Here is a 13,850-nt window from a genome sequence, read left to right on the forward strand (position 1 = left end):
TCATTTGTTTCATTTTGAGCGCCTAATATGGTGAAATAATTGTAAATATATCCTGACTGGGTTTGTTGGCTTGGAAAGAACACTTGTTTGATTGTACGTGAACACATAGGTGGTGTCTGTATTATCCTTTCATCATTGTGGTAAAGCTTGAATGTCATTTCTTTGTCTATGCTAAAATGTGCTGCTATATTTAGTGTGCAGACATGACTAAAAGTAGATTGACTTTCTGAAGAGTATGTTCAGTCTTAAAAGCTATGAATGATTAGACTATCTTTACTAAACTATTTGTTTGAATAGTTGGGAACACATGTGATTTGTGTATTGATTATGAAATTAAATCATTTATATGTTACAATGTAAACATTAGGGTGTAACATTACACAGAAATCATGGTTTGGTATGTACCCCAGTTTTGGGGTCATAATTCTGTCAGGAATAAGCACCACATCCCCAGTGCTTACTATTTTCTGTTTATTTTAGGCAGACAGAAGTCTTTTGTCACAATCAGCTCCAGAACTGGAAAGCTTCTTGTAATATAAAAGTACAAAATAAACAGAATAATAAAATGAGAATGATTTTAGAATAAGGAGAGTGTGCAACAAACTGCCAAAGGTTAAGCTCAACCCTTCCTGAAAACAACAAAACAACATTGATTGTGCATCAAGATTCTATAAGCTTCAAAACTGAAATTTCTTAACAAAATTTCTATCATGGGATTTCAATCCATCTGTTTATTCAATAGTATGTCACTATTGAATGCCACAGCCATGTCACCCTGCAGCCCAAGACCGGTTACTCACTGAAGCTAAGCAGGGCTGAGCCTGGTCAGTACCTGGATGGGAGACTACTAGGGAACACTAGGTTGCTGTTGGAAGTGGTGTTAGTAAGGCCAGCAGGGGGCGCTAGACCTGTGGTCTGTGTGAGTCCTAATGCCCCAGTAAAAGTGAAGGGGACACTAAACTGTCAGTGGCGCCGTCTTTCGGATGAGATGTTAAACCGAGGTCCTGACTCTCTGTGGTCATTAAAAATCCCATGTCACTTCTCGTGAAAGAGCAGGGGTGTAACCCCGGTGTCCTGGCCAAAGTCCCTCTATCGGCCCTTACGATCATGGCCTCCCAATCATCCCCTTCCACCGAATTGGCTCGATCACTGTCTCTCCTCTCCACCAGTAGCTGGTGTGTGGTGAGCGCACTGGCGCCGTTGTCCTGTGGCAGCCGTCGCATCATCCAAGTGGATGCTGCACACTGGTGGTGGTGTGGAGAGACCCCCCCTCTCATGTTTGTGAAGGGCTTTGGGTGTACGGCCATACACAATAAATGCGCTATATAAATACACATTACATTACATTACATTACATTACATGTCCAGTGGACAAAATATATGTTTAATCATTGCTCTTTTGCGTGTATATGGAGATGGAACTTCTGATTGGCGTATGTGCACACGAGGTGGAACAGTGTCATATATTTCCATTGCATATCTTTTCCACGTAATCACGTGTTGCCAGACATGCTTGACCATTATACACTTGTCTTTTGCAACACCTCGCACATGCATGCTGTGGTTTTAAGATGCTGTGTCGAGATACAAGAAATTCCAAAGCAGTGGACCAATCAGAAGAATTCATGGGCAAGGCAAGCATTACAAGCTTCTGTTGACAGTACTTGGCATGATAACCATTAATGCTCCGATTGATGCTCCGATTGATCAGCCAATATCCGCCAATAATCACATTTTATGACACGATCCGTACTTGCTAATTTGGCCAATCTCATAAAAAGATCGCAGGTGTTCGTTTACACGTTTACAAGCATCAATATATCATCAATATATCAATATATCATATGCATCAAAACTGCGCTTCCAACTTTTCCTTCAATGAGACATGTTGAATTCTTCTGCCATCATTTGCAATGTTTCCAAATTTCATTGTTAGTCATTTTTCTTACCAACTTTTTTATGTGTTTTATCTATTATTTTCGGTAAAGCTGCTTCTGACCATGACATGTCCACACTAAATGCTTATACGAGACGTGTTTTAGGGATTATATGCAACATCCTTTATTTATTCTCTTAGGAAAGGAGATATCTCCATTTAAGTATCACACTTCGAGGCAAAATGTGCTTTTTGCAATGTTAAAGTTATATAAAGCTTCAGAATTGATACTCTGTATCAGCCGATCACCATGACAAGAAATCAGTGCTCTGTATTGGCTGCAAAAATCCTGATCCGAGCATTTCTAATGATAACTGTTTTATTTGATGGCATTCCTGAGCTCCGCATCTTGAATTGTTTGACACAAAGACACATTCTGTGTGAATGGCTATTAAGTTGTTGCTCTGGTGTGGTCTTCTCTCTAACTCCGGTGACTGGCACATCTGGACTGACTGTATTCATTGTCAGAGTCCATGAACCGAACTCTGACGCCTATTCCGTGTTGGTTCAGGATGAATACATGTACTGTTAAACCCCTAATATACAGTACATACATTTTTAAGTAACAGTGAAAAACAATAACATTTGTAACTTAAACAAAGACTAGTTGTATTTCATTTATACAATGAAGACTGAGCAGTCATTCATTCATTTTCTTTTCGGCTTAGACCCTTTATTAATCTGGGGTCGCCACAGCGGAATGAACCACCGACTTATCCAGCATATGTTTTACGCAGCGGATGCCCTTCCAGCTGCAACCCATCACTGGGAAACACCCATACACTCTCATTCACACACTACGGACAATTTTAGCTTACCCAATTTACCTACACCACATCTTTGGACTTGTGGGGGAAATCGGAGCACCCAAAGGAAACCCACATGGGGAGAACATGCAAACTCCACACAGAAATGCCAACTGACCCAGCCGAGTCTCAAACTAGTGACCTTCTTGCTGTGAGGCAACAGCACTCTCTACTGCGCCACTGCGTCGAGCAAAGTAATGTAAACCTTTACTGACCACAGAACTCATGTTCTGCAATAATTGAAAAGCCAGCGGAATTTTACTATTGGCTTTTTGTCAAAGCCAGCTGTTGCATACTGTGCTATTTTACAAAAGTAAAATAATAGTTGACTTGTTATGCAACCCTTTGACTTGAATGTCTTCAATTTTAAACCAGGAACTGCTCTGATGCATCACTCTCTTTGCTGGGTGTTTGGCATTTCCTAGTGGCTGTGTAGAGCCAAAGCGAGTATTGAGGTGTCCAGCCAGCACTCTCAGCAGAGACTCATTTATAAAGGCACTCCACTGGCTGGCCCAGTCACGCACTGGTGCTTTGGACATCACTTCACTCCACTAATGGTCTTACTGGGAGAGGCTCTGCATCCTGGCCATCCATCAACATGTCAGAATAGGGAATGTGGAGACACTTGAGTGTTGTACTTTGCATTTCCATATATGAGATCTATCTATCTATCTATCTATCTATCTATCTATCTATCTATCTATCTATCTATCTATCTATCTATCTATCTATCTATCTATCTATCTATCTATCTATCTATCTATCTATCTATCTATCTATCTATCTATCTATGTATCTATCTATCTATCTATCATTTGTCTATCTGTCTGTCTGTTTGTCTGTCTATCCGTCTGTCTATACGTCTGTCTATCTGTCTGTCTATCCGTTTGTCTGTCTGTCTGTCTGCCTCCCTGCCTGCCTCCCTGCCTGTCTGTCTATCGTTATATCTATCTATTTGTCTGTGTGTGTGTGTCTTTTTATCATTTTTCAATCATTCATTTACTCATCCATTGTTCTGTCATTACATCAATCATGCTAACATTCTATATCTCATACTATTTGTTCTTTCATTTCTGCTTCTCTGTCATTCTATCAATCCATCCATCCATCCATCCATCTTTCCAAGCATAATGATATATGGCCAATTGCATCAAAATCTAAATTTTCTCTTGTTAAACTATAAGCAAAAATATAAAAAAGACGAGTCATCTTAGTTATTATCTTTCAGACGTCCAAACAGGTAAGCATGCCTTTATACTAACTGAAAAGATTTGCGTACATTAACCCGACATGAGATTTAATTGTAGCTAGCGCTCACGTTCAAATTTATAAATCCCAAATTTTTCATTCAATTTGACCAGTTGCATTCAAATGACCATACACCCACTTTTCTGTAGTTTGTTTGTTTCGTAAATGATGCCCAATGTCTCCAAACAGAATTTCCTCAGAAATTATGCCTGTTACCAAACAGGTGTCCCCACCCAAAACTCACACCATTGGTTGAACCCATGCCTTCTCCTACAAAAGAGCAATGCTGAACACAACTGGGTGGCACTTCTCCCAACACATTCATATTTAAGTAGCATCAAAGAAATTATTTTAGAGCGTAAAAATGACATGCTGCAAATACTGTTTCATTAAGCCTCAACCTTCTCTTGTCCTCTCCTCTATAGATTTACCCCTGTAAACTTCTGCATTCTCTCTCTCTTTCTCTTTTTCTGTCTCTCTCTCTTTCTATGATGCACTGCTCGTCCTTGGGAGTTGTGCGCGTGTGTGTGTGTTTGGGCAGAGTTATGGTATAAATCAGATGAAAGGTAGAGACTGGGCCTGCAGGGTTGTGACTTCCTCTAGAGAGGACTGCAGCTCCAACTGAATAAATGGGAAGTGAAATGGCATATGGAGCCATAAAGTGCTCAGACTGAAGACTAGGCCACTGTGCTCTCCCAGCGAATGAGATTAGATTTACACATGCATCCTCTGGATTTAGCATGTTCACACTTGTTTTAGTGATACTTTAGGTGAAACATTAATTTAGAATTTAAACTACTGTTCAACAGTTTGTGGAGTCAATATCCTAATAAATATTACTAGAGCATATAAGTATAATAATAATAATTTTTTTTAAAAATCATCCACAGGTTGCTGGTTCAAGTCCCGGCTAGGTCAATTGGCATTTCTGTATGAAGTTTGCTTGTTCTCCCAGTGTTCGCATGGGTTTGCTTTGGTTACCCTAACAGTCCAAAGACATGCGGTATAGGTGAATTGAATAAACTAAAATAGCCGTAGTGTATGCTAGAATATGTTGGCAGTTCATTCCACTGTGGCGACCCCTGATAAATTAAGGGACTAAGTTGAAGGAAAATGAATGAATGAATGAATGAATGAACAGTTTCCATATTTTGTGATTTACAAGTGTTTTCAGTTTATTTACGATTGTGAATTGCATTATCTGACCTTGATCTCTGCTCTGTCGACTTTTGATGTTGAAAATTCAACTCTACGGTTTATCAAAGTGACTTTTATTGACATTGTAGTTGTTTGAAATAATATAATGTATAATAAATAATACATAAAGAAATAAGTCTGTAAAATAACAGAAAATATATTGGCTAAATTGTAATATACAACACCAACCCAGATAATATATCACTTTAAATCAGGGGTCTCAAACTGTCGGCCTGCAGGCCATTAACGCATTTAGATTGCAATTAGATTAGTTTTAGTTTCATTTTCTCTCAGTTTCTGTCTAGAGTAACACATATGCATTTTATTCTGTGGCTGATTTAAATGTTGAAATATACAGTATGTCCGTAAGTGCTCTGTTTTTACTAAAGCTCTATAGTTGTAAATAATCAAGGGTCGTTGGATTATTATCAGTTTTATTCCACTTGTATTTTGTTGAACAAACACTTCTTCATGGCTTACACGTTACGCAGGTGGTGTAACGAATATGATCAATTTGCTAATATTCGATTCAAATGATCTAATTTAATAGATTTTCTTCATATGCTTATTAAGATTTGCATAAAAACTATGGACATTAGTAAAATTGTACTGCTACTGTAGTTGAATTGAACCTTTTAAGGTAAATGTGAATATGTATACATACTAATTACATATTTGTTGTAGTTTTACAAAAAAAGAAAGATATTGAGAAGAGCAATTGCCAGTAAAGTCACTTAAGTTATCCAAACTGCTTTCTGCTGTTCTCACGCTTTGGTTGAGACAGAATAGTAATTATTATGTCTACTATTTGTAGTATTTTCATAGCAATTTAAACCAACCCTTCAATATGTACAACAAGAAACAATAAGCTACAGTTTTGACTGCATATACTGACTGAGTTACTAAGTGTGTGTTCAATGCTCAGCCATACACACAACAACGACCGATATATTTCAGCAGCTAATGTGTGACACGATAAACGTGCTGATTTGAATTATCACTGATGACAGGTAAGTAATGCTTGAAATATAAATGTCATGTCTGTTGTCCTAAGATGCATTAGTTATTTCAGGTGTCTACTTTTTTTCTTGGGCTTGAATGTTACAGGGGCCCTTCTATGAATTGACGCATGTTTTAAATTATTGAAATGTTAGTGAAAGTCACTTTTTTAAAGTTTTAAAGTTTAAATGTGTGTAAAGAAAAAAGATCAAAATCCCATAATGCAATTAAAAAGTATAAATAAACAGGAAAAAATAAAAATATGAATCACAAAATACAGAAAACTGTTAATTTACAGATATTTTATTTCAGTGTAAAGCACAGAAAACTGGAGTAGTGACTCAATTACACAATTACAATATATTATGTACCAAAATATTGAAATAAAAACATATTTTAAATCATAACGATACTTCACAATAATTTGCTGTATTTCTGATCAAAGAATTGCAGCCTCAGCCTTCGAAAATGGCAAATAATAAACAAGGCTATTCTTCATAATGACATAACCCTGCTATTAAGATAGGAAAGAAAACTGTGTTGGAAGCATTGGTGCAAAAAAGGCCTGAAAACAATTGATGATTTTTATAGACAGCAGGCACTGTATTCATTTCAGAAGCTGAAAGACAAGTTCAGATTATGACATAAAGGGGATTTCAGAAAATACTGTATATTCAACATAGTAGTATAAGATCTGTGGGATATAAGGCAGGAGCAGAAGACAATGTTTTATTAGGGTTTCTAAATATGGCTAAGTCAGTGCAAACTACATCTTTTGTGCATAAGATTGCTGCAAACAACATGTATGGAAAAACTGATCATTTAAGAATTGTTTGGGAGAAAGACTTGGATGTGGAATTTGAAGAAGGTGAATGGGAGGCAGTAGTTTCTGGTATATTCTGGAGATGCTAGATGAAACTCATATACTACAAGATAATTAATCGATACTACTGGATTCTAGAAAGACTGCATAAGCCTATAGGATTAATAAAAAATAACCAAGTGTGATCATTCTGTGGGCACCTTTTCACATTTAATGTGGAACTGTCATTTGGTGGCTCCATTCTGGACAAGAGTTATTCAAAACCTTGAGAAATAGCTGGGACAATCTTTACCTTATTCACAAAAAGTTTGTCTTCTTGGTGATATATCCACTCTACCAGAGGGAATATCTAAAGCACAGGCTGGGACAGTCATTGCAGGATGTGTGGCTGTGAGACTGGTGCTGCAAATTTGGAAGAACTTAAAAACACCCCCACTTTTAAGGATTGGATTGAGCTGATGACTACTGCTTTATATGTATGTTGGCAAGGCTTTAGGACTCCACCCATACTTTCAATCAGGAATGGGGTAGCTTTTCACAGTATTTGGAGAGCATGTAAAGAGTAAATTGAGGGGTTGTCATTTTTGCCAGTCTGTTGTAATATTTCATATTTAATATTTATGTTATAATTTTTGCTTTGCTAATATTTTTATCATAGTTTGTTTACATTATTTTCCTGAATGTTGATTTTGTATTGGGAATTTTATGTTGTGTGGGGTATAAAAGTTTAAAATAAAACATTAAAAGTTCAATGACAAAAAAGAATATGGCAAATAAAATACTGTTAGGTATTGTAAAATTCCAGTAGTTCATGTTTAATAAGCTTGTTTCTGTGACTACCTGTGAGACACAAAAAGCAATTATGCTTGCTACAAACAAAGTGTATATTGAATTTATCATACTATAAGCGACAACATTTCGGTAGTAGTTTTCAAACAGAAATTGACTACAATCTTAATTCCAGCCTGTGTTCACATCTGTTTTTGAGAGAGAGCGAGAAAAAAAAGAGGAAAGATGAGACCACCAGGGGACCCAGACTTGAAGCTGTTTAAAAAGCAATTACATGACTGCTTTCTGCTTCCTGTTTGGTGGGATGTTACAGACTTCCAGACAGAGAAAGAGGGTAATAAGGGCGAAATGGACACCGTAAGGTTTTCAGACATACCCCGAAGGTGAGGAGGGCCTCTCTTATTAGGTAGAGCATAAGATTTTATTCCCTTTTTCCTACTGTGGTTTAAAAATAGCCGTAGTCATTTCCATATGTGACCCCATTGGGGGAAAGGATTGGCAGGGCCTTTCCAGGCCTATTAGCCTCCCTGCCCAGTTTAAGAGGCCGTAGTCAAGGGCTGTCGGGACGGGGTCTGCACCCTCTTGAGCTCAATTGGTTAAAATCACAGATGGGGAGCTCCGTCGAGGCCTGGAGTGAAAGAGAGACTCACTCAATATGGAGAGCGCTAGAACAGAGGGTGTGCTGTTTCCATGTTCCTCAAGGAGGAAATAACTTGGCCTCCAATTAAAGGTTTAAGTTGTTAAATAAAACTCTGCGTTGATGCTTTTTAAAACAGCGGGGTTAATGCTTGTTTGTCTTCATGATCAGGGAATAGATATTTCCTTTTCTGTTTCCTATTAGGTAGGACTTTGGTAGCTCATATACGTTTTTTTTTTCTCTCTCTCTCTCTCTCTCTGCTGCTTTGACCATTTTCTGTGCAGCTTCGAGATTTATTACTGTGTAAACGCTAAGAGAAAAGCGAAGAAATCCTCTGGAGTTTTACAGATGTTGCAAAGCTTTCTTTACTTGGCTGGAGCAGTTTAAGTAAATCTTTTGTTTGTACTCACTTAAGAGCACAATGGCTGTGCTTTTCAGAGCTAATAGATTTGTAAGGAATAATTGATGACCTTGGGTGCGCATTAGTTTTCTAATAATTCAGCAGCCCGGATGGAATCAGTTGCTCCACTTATACTGTAATTTCCGCACCTAAAGACAGTTTGCAGATGTGTTTTTTTTTTTTCTGTTCTGTCTGCAAAATGCTCTTGCACTGTAAAAAATGTTACTTAGATCTAACTTATAAAAAGTGAGGCAAGTGGTTGCATCGGACGTTTTAGGTTGATTCAACTTCCAGCCTTTTTTAAGTATTTTAAACACTAAAACATTGCTTAAAACAAATGCAATAAAATTAAGTTGAGCCAACTAATATTTCTAAAATTACTCAAATCAGATAAACTTACTTTTTTTGTTAAACTTAACTTACTTATACATTGCTATATGTTGACTGTACTCATTTTAATTAAGTATTATGAACTTAATGATCTAAATAAAATTAACCATGCATATGTCATTTAAAACTAATTTAATTGACTTCTGGCTGTAACCTCAGAAAATAAATCTTCGTTTCTATATTGTAAGCACAATATACACTAGTAAAAACAGATAAACAGACTTTCCTGTCAATAACAATTAAATAAGAATGGGAAGATGGATTAAAGACCATAACATGTATTCAATATCAATCAATGTTCCTTTTAATAGTGACTACAAAATAGGCCATTAATGTGGCTACACATACACAATACATAAATAAAAACATTAATAATACCAGATCCTATTGAGAAATCATCCAAGGCAACTCAGTGAGGAGATTTGCATATTTTGATGAAGATTTAGGATGCATAATGTCCAGTCCCACAAAGAGTCTCTAATATATCTCAAATGTATACAGTTTTGATGGATACTTGAAGTCGAGGACATCGGTAAGTCCAAACAGGAGCCATCATGCATTTGACAGGTTTGGCAAACCTCTGACAGTCCTATGATAATCCAAACTGTGTTGGGCTGATGGCAAATTTTTCCCGTGGGCAGCCGCATGCACCTCTGATTCCTCACAACTCTATTGGTAGAGACAAAAAGAAACAGGAGTTCAGGTGGTTGCTACCAAACAACATTAAATAGCTAAATACTGAATAGGAAATAACTACAAGTGAAGTTACAAAAGTCCAGTGAGAATGATGCATGGATGAAACACCTTAGTTTATCAGTTAAAAATTACCTTAGTTAAAATTACCTAACTTCTATTTAAAAAATAAAAAAAGGTTATAGAGGTTGTGTAATTACATTATTCCAGGTGTTTTTAGTTATCAAATTTTAAAGAAAACTGTGATTTTACTCAGTGTAACAGTGCATGTCATTGTGTTTTCCTGTCAATCAAAGAATTGTTAAAATTTAGGTATTACATTTTTTGTTTATTTTGGCAACTTATAAAGCATAAGAATGTGTATTTAATTTAGATATTAAAACTGTTTGAAAATGGCTATATGAAAATTATAGAATACAAGTTCTATAATTTAAATGTCATCTTCATTTTGCACCAAACTTTGCACGTCATAATACAAATTTTATTAAATAAATAAATAAATACATTGCCATTTTACACATTACATTAAGGTTTACATTAATTTTTTGCTAAAGCTACATTTAATTGACTTTTTCTTCAAATTTAATGTCACTGGCAAATGACAGTTCAGTGATTCAGTGTTATCAGTTAGCTTTATTGAAAGACTGACAGATAATAAGAAACTGCATTAGGATATTTTTATACTGTTTTTACTGTTGCACACATAATATGTGTAAAAAAAACAGTAAAAAAATTACTGTTGCACTTCAGATATCAAATGTAAGTTAATTCTATGGAGCCCACTATTGTTTGCAATTTTACCAATGTTTTACTTGCCTGCAAATAATTATAGCTGTAGTTGTATCTAATGTTTTTCTTACCTGGATGTGAAGTTTGAAGATCCACAGGTAACAAAATCACTTTGGTATCTAAAGACCAAGAACATGCATTTTAGAATGAGGTGCATACAATTTAAATGGTTCTGTAAACATCAGTAGTAAATGTAATTTAAGTTAAAATAAATTGTAAATCTGTAATTTATTCACTATGCAGCATTAAAAAACTTATGGACTAAATCTCTAAAACACAAACTTTAAGTTATACTTTCTCTTACGTTAAACACAAACTACTTAACTGTTGCATACGTTTCTGCATTTAATATCCATCCTTAATGTGCTGCTATAACTTAGGTGAGCTAACTTTAGCTAAGTTAGCGCTAGCAAACTGAACCCCCACACCCCGACCGCCCACCAGTGACCTTGTTAATCGGTTCTGCAACGTTAGTTATACCTACTAAGTGTTTTAAAACTACTTTCACTATTTTTTTCTCAATAATATCACTTTTAATCATTAGCATAAACTACCGTTGGTTAGCGTTAGCCAACTTAGCTTTCCATGTGAGAGCAGTCTAACTGTTCACATACCTGAGGCTACAGTACAATTTACAAAGCTAAAACCTCACCTGCCTAGCGAAGACAGCAGTTTTGCATGACTTTACAATTATCATTCGGCTAAATTTGCAACTTACCGTGTTAATCAGATCCGCTGCTGGGAGCAGTTAATGTCGACCATTGCAGAAGCTGCGTCTGCCTGCTAAATCCCGGGCAATGAAAAAGGAGTCACGCAAAACTATAAAAATCACGTTTTATGAACACCTGCCCACATCGACAGCTGCTCTAATAAATTGTCTGTGTCAACTCACTTTTATAACATTTATTCTACACAATAACCACGTAAAAAAATCTACTCAAATAAATTGCATTAGTTTTATTCAAAATATACAGTTATATAAAAACTGATATATTTTAAGTAAAGATGAAGCAAATTAAATTTTTTTGGTATAAAACAAATAAAATTAACTAGATTGCAATTATTTAAAGTAGATAGAACCAACTTTGTGAGTGTAGCACTTTTTACAGTGTGTGTGTTGGATTGATATCTTATTTGACGGCACTCATTTATTTTAATTGATTGAACGGTTACTATCCCGCTAGTGAGAAATGTAATCCATTAAATTTCAGTTGCAATTTTTGTTTGTTTGTTTATTTGTTTATAAAGTAATGGGGCTAACAACACATTTCTGTCTGTGTGTTTGTGTAATGAGTGTGTATGTGCAAGTGCATTTGTTCAATTCAGCTTTATTTGTATAGCGCTTTTACAATGTAGATTGTGTCAAAGCAGCTTCACATAAATGGTCATAGTAACTGGACCAGTGTAGTTCAGTTTTTAGTGTTTAAGTTCAGTTCAGTTCAGTTTAGCTCAGTTCAGTGTGATTTAATCATTACTGAGAATTCAAACACCGAAGAGCAAATTCATCAATGATCGATTTGTGTGAAAGGGTGCATAGAAAAGAGTTTCCTTACAGAATGAAACAATTCAATGGGATTATGAATAAATAATAAAACAAGAATAAAACAAAATTATGGAACTCATTTTTAACGTAATCATATTGTATGGATTTGTTTAGCTGCGTCCACAATTGCATACCTATGCACTATTCTATGCCATTTTGTAGTATAAATAGTGTAAGTAGTGCGTTCACACTGAAAACTTTAAAAATAACAAGTGCACTTTAATGCTGATATACTCACGGCAAGTATTATTTGATAGTTTGGTCATTTATTTCACTGATTTGGCAACCGTTAAACGTCATCAGGGAAAGGGTTTGAATTTCTTCTTAGTAAAAAACATTAGTGCTCCATTTAGGACGACAATACTGTCATATATTATGCTGTTAAGTGTGTAAGTGCATAAGTACATAGTGCATGACTGCATAGTGTATCGTGTGCCATTTGAGACGCAGCTGTTGACATTGTTTTGGCTTTGTGATGAACTTTTGAGTTAATAAATTGTCATTTTTTGGAGCTTTTGGCATTCCTATCTTTTTGTATATTTCTGTTTGTCTTTGATCATTGTCTTGGTTTTTGGTTTTGGTTCTCTTTGCTGTTGTAGGCTGTAAGGAAGGCTTGACATACATTTTTTGATCACCTGCCACTTAAAGGCTAGTAGTTTTTCAATGTTACTAGCCACTCGCCATTGTCACAATTTTGTTGTTAGGAAAATATATTTTATATGCATAAATTTGACTTTGACACGCTAAAATGACTTGATTTAGATGTTGTCTCATGCATTTTACTTTTCTTGTTTGTTGTGCTTGAGCTTGCTCAGTGTGCATGAGTAAATGGGTTGTGGTTTCATAGTGTCGCACTGCAATTGGTTTTTATTTCACATGACTTTTCAAGGCTCAAAATTAAGGATTTACTTAATTTATTTCTGACCACACCAAAAATAATTAACTATTTCTTAGCCATAATTTTTTTAAAATGTGTTAAAAACTGTATACATACAATTTTTATTCAACCAAACTTTTCTTTAAAAAAAAATTACATTTTAAAAATTATTATTGTCATGTTTTTAAAACTATGCATAGTCTGTGTCCTAGCTAAAGGTCTCGGATCACCATAAATGGGGAGTTAATCTTCTATTAAAGCAATCTTATTGTAAAAAAAAATTTAATTAAACCATATTAACAAAAATAACTATAAGCAAAAGAAAGCAGGTGAAAAGTATACTGTGTGTATTAATGAAAGGATCCCGTTAACATTTAGCCTGTTAATAATCTGTTCAAAGAATGGTTAAAGCCAAAGGAGCAGCATCCGCTGCTGCTTACAAAAACACTTTTTTTTTTAAAATATGGAGCTCTTGAAAGCAGCAGGACTGTGGGTGCACAAGAGTCACCTTTTGTCAAGTCTTTTTTAAAGAGAACCGATCACATCAGTTGAGTTTCCAGGGACAGTTGCTTTGAGGAACGATACCAAATATCAAATGGCAGAACCGGTAAAACGTGAACGCGCCTTTCCCTTCAAACACTAGAAGAGTGCAGGCGTGTGTGGGACTGATCATGACTGAAGATGAGCAAACATTAATGAGTGAACATACTGGTGATTAATGCA

At 35.7% G+C, this 13,850-nt stretch overlaps 1 protein-coding gene and 1 long non-coding RNA gene across 34 annotated transcripts in view; one reads left to right on the forward strand and one right to left on the reverse strand.

The window, feature by feature from the left end:
• The window catches only part of fbrsl1 (fibrosin-like 1), a 584,485-nt gene that overhangs the window by 420,859 nt on the left and 149,776 nt on the right, over positions 1-13,850 (forward strand). The gene's annotated exons all lie outside the window — the stretch shown is intronic.
• Positions 9,507-11,485, reverse strand: LOC137495572 (uncharacterized). Its single transcript, XR_011015457.2, has 3 exons — positions 11,426-11,485; positions 10,779-10,826; positions 9,507-9,894 (listed from the first exon to the last, which is right to left on the reverse strand). It is a non-coding gene; the product is annotated as an uncharacterized lncRNA (long non-coding RNA).

This window comes from Danio rerio, chromosome 5 (assembly GCF_049306965.1).
Source record: "Danio rerio strain Tuebingen ecotype United States chromosome 5, GRCz12tu, whole genome shotgun sequence".
Lineage (NCBI taxonomy): Eukaryota > Metazoa > Chordata > Actinopteri > Cypriniformes > Danionidae > Danio > Danio rerio.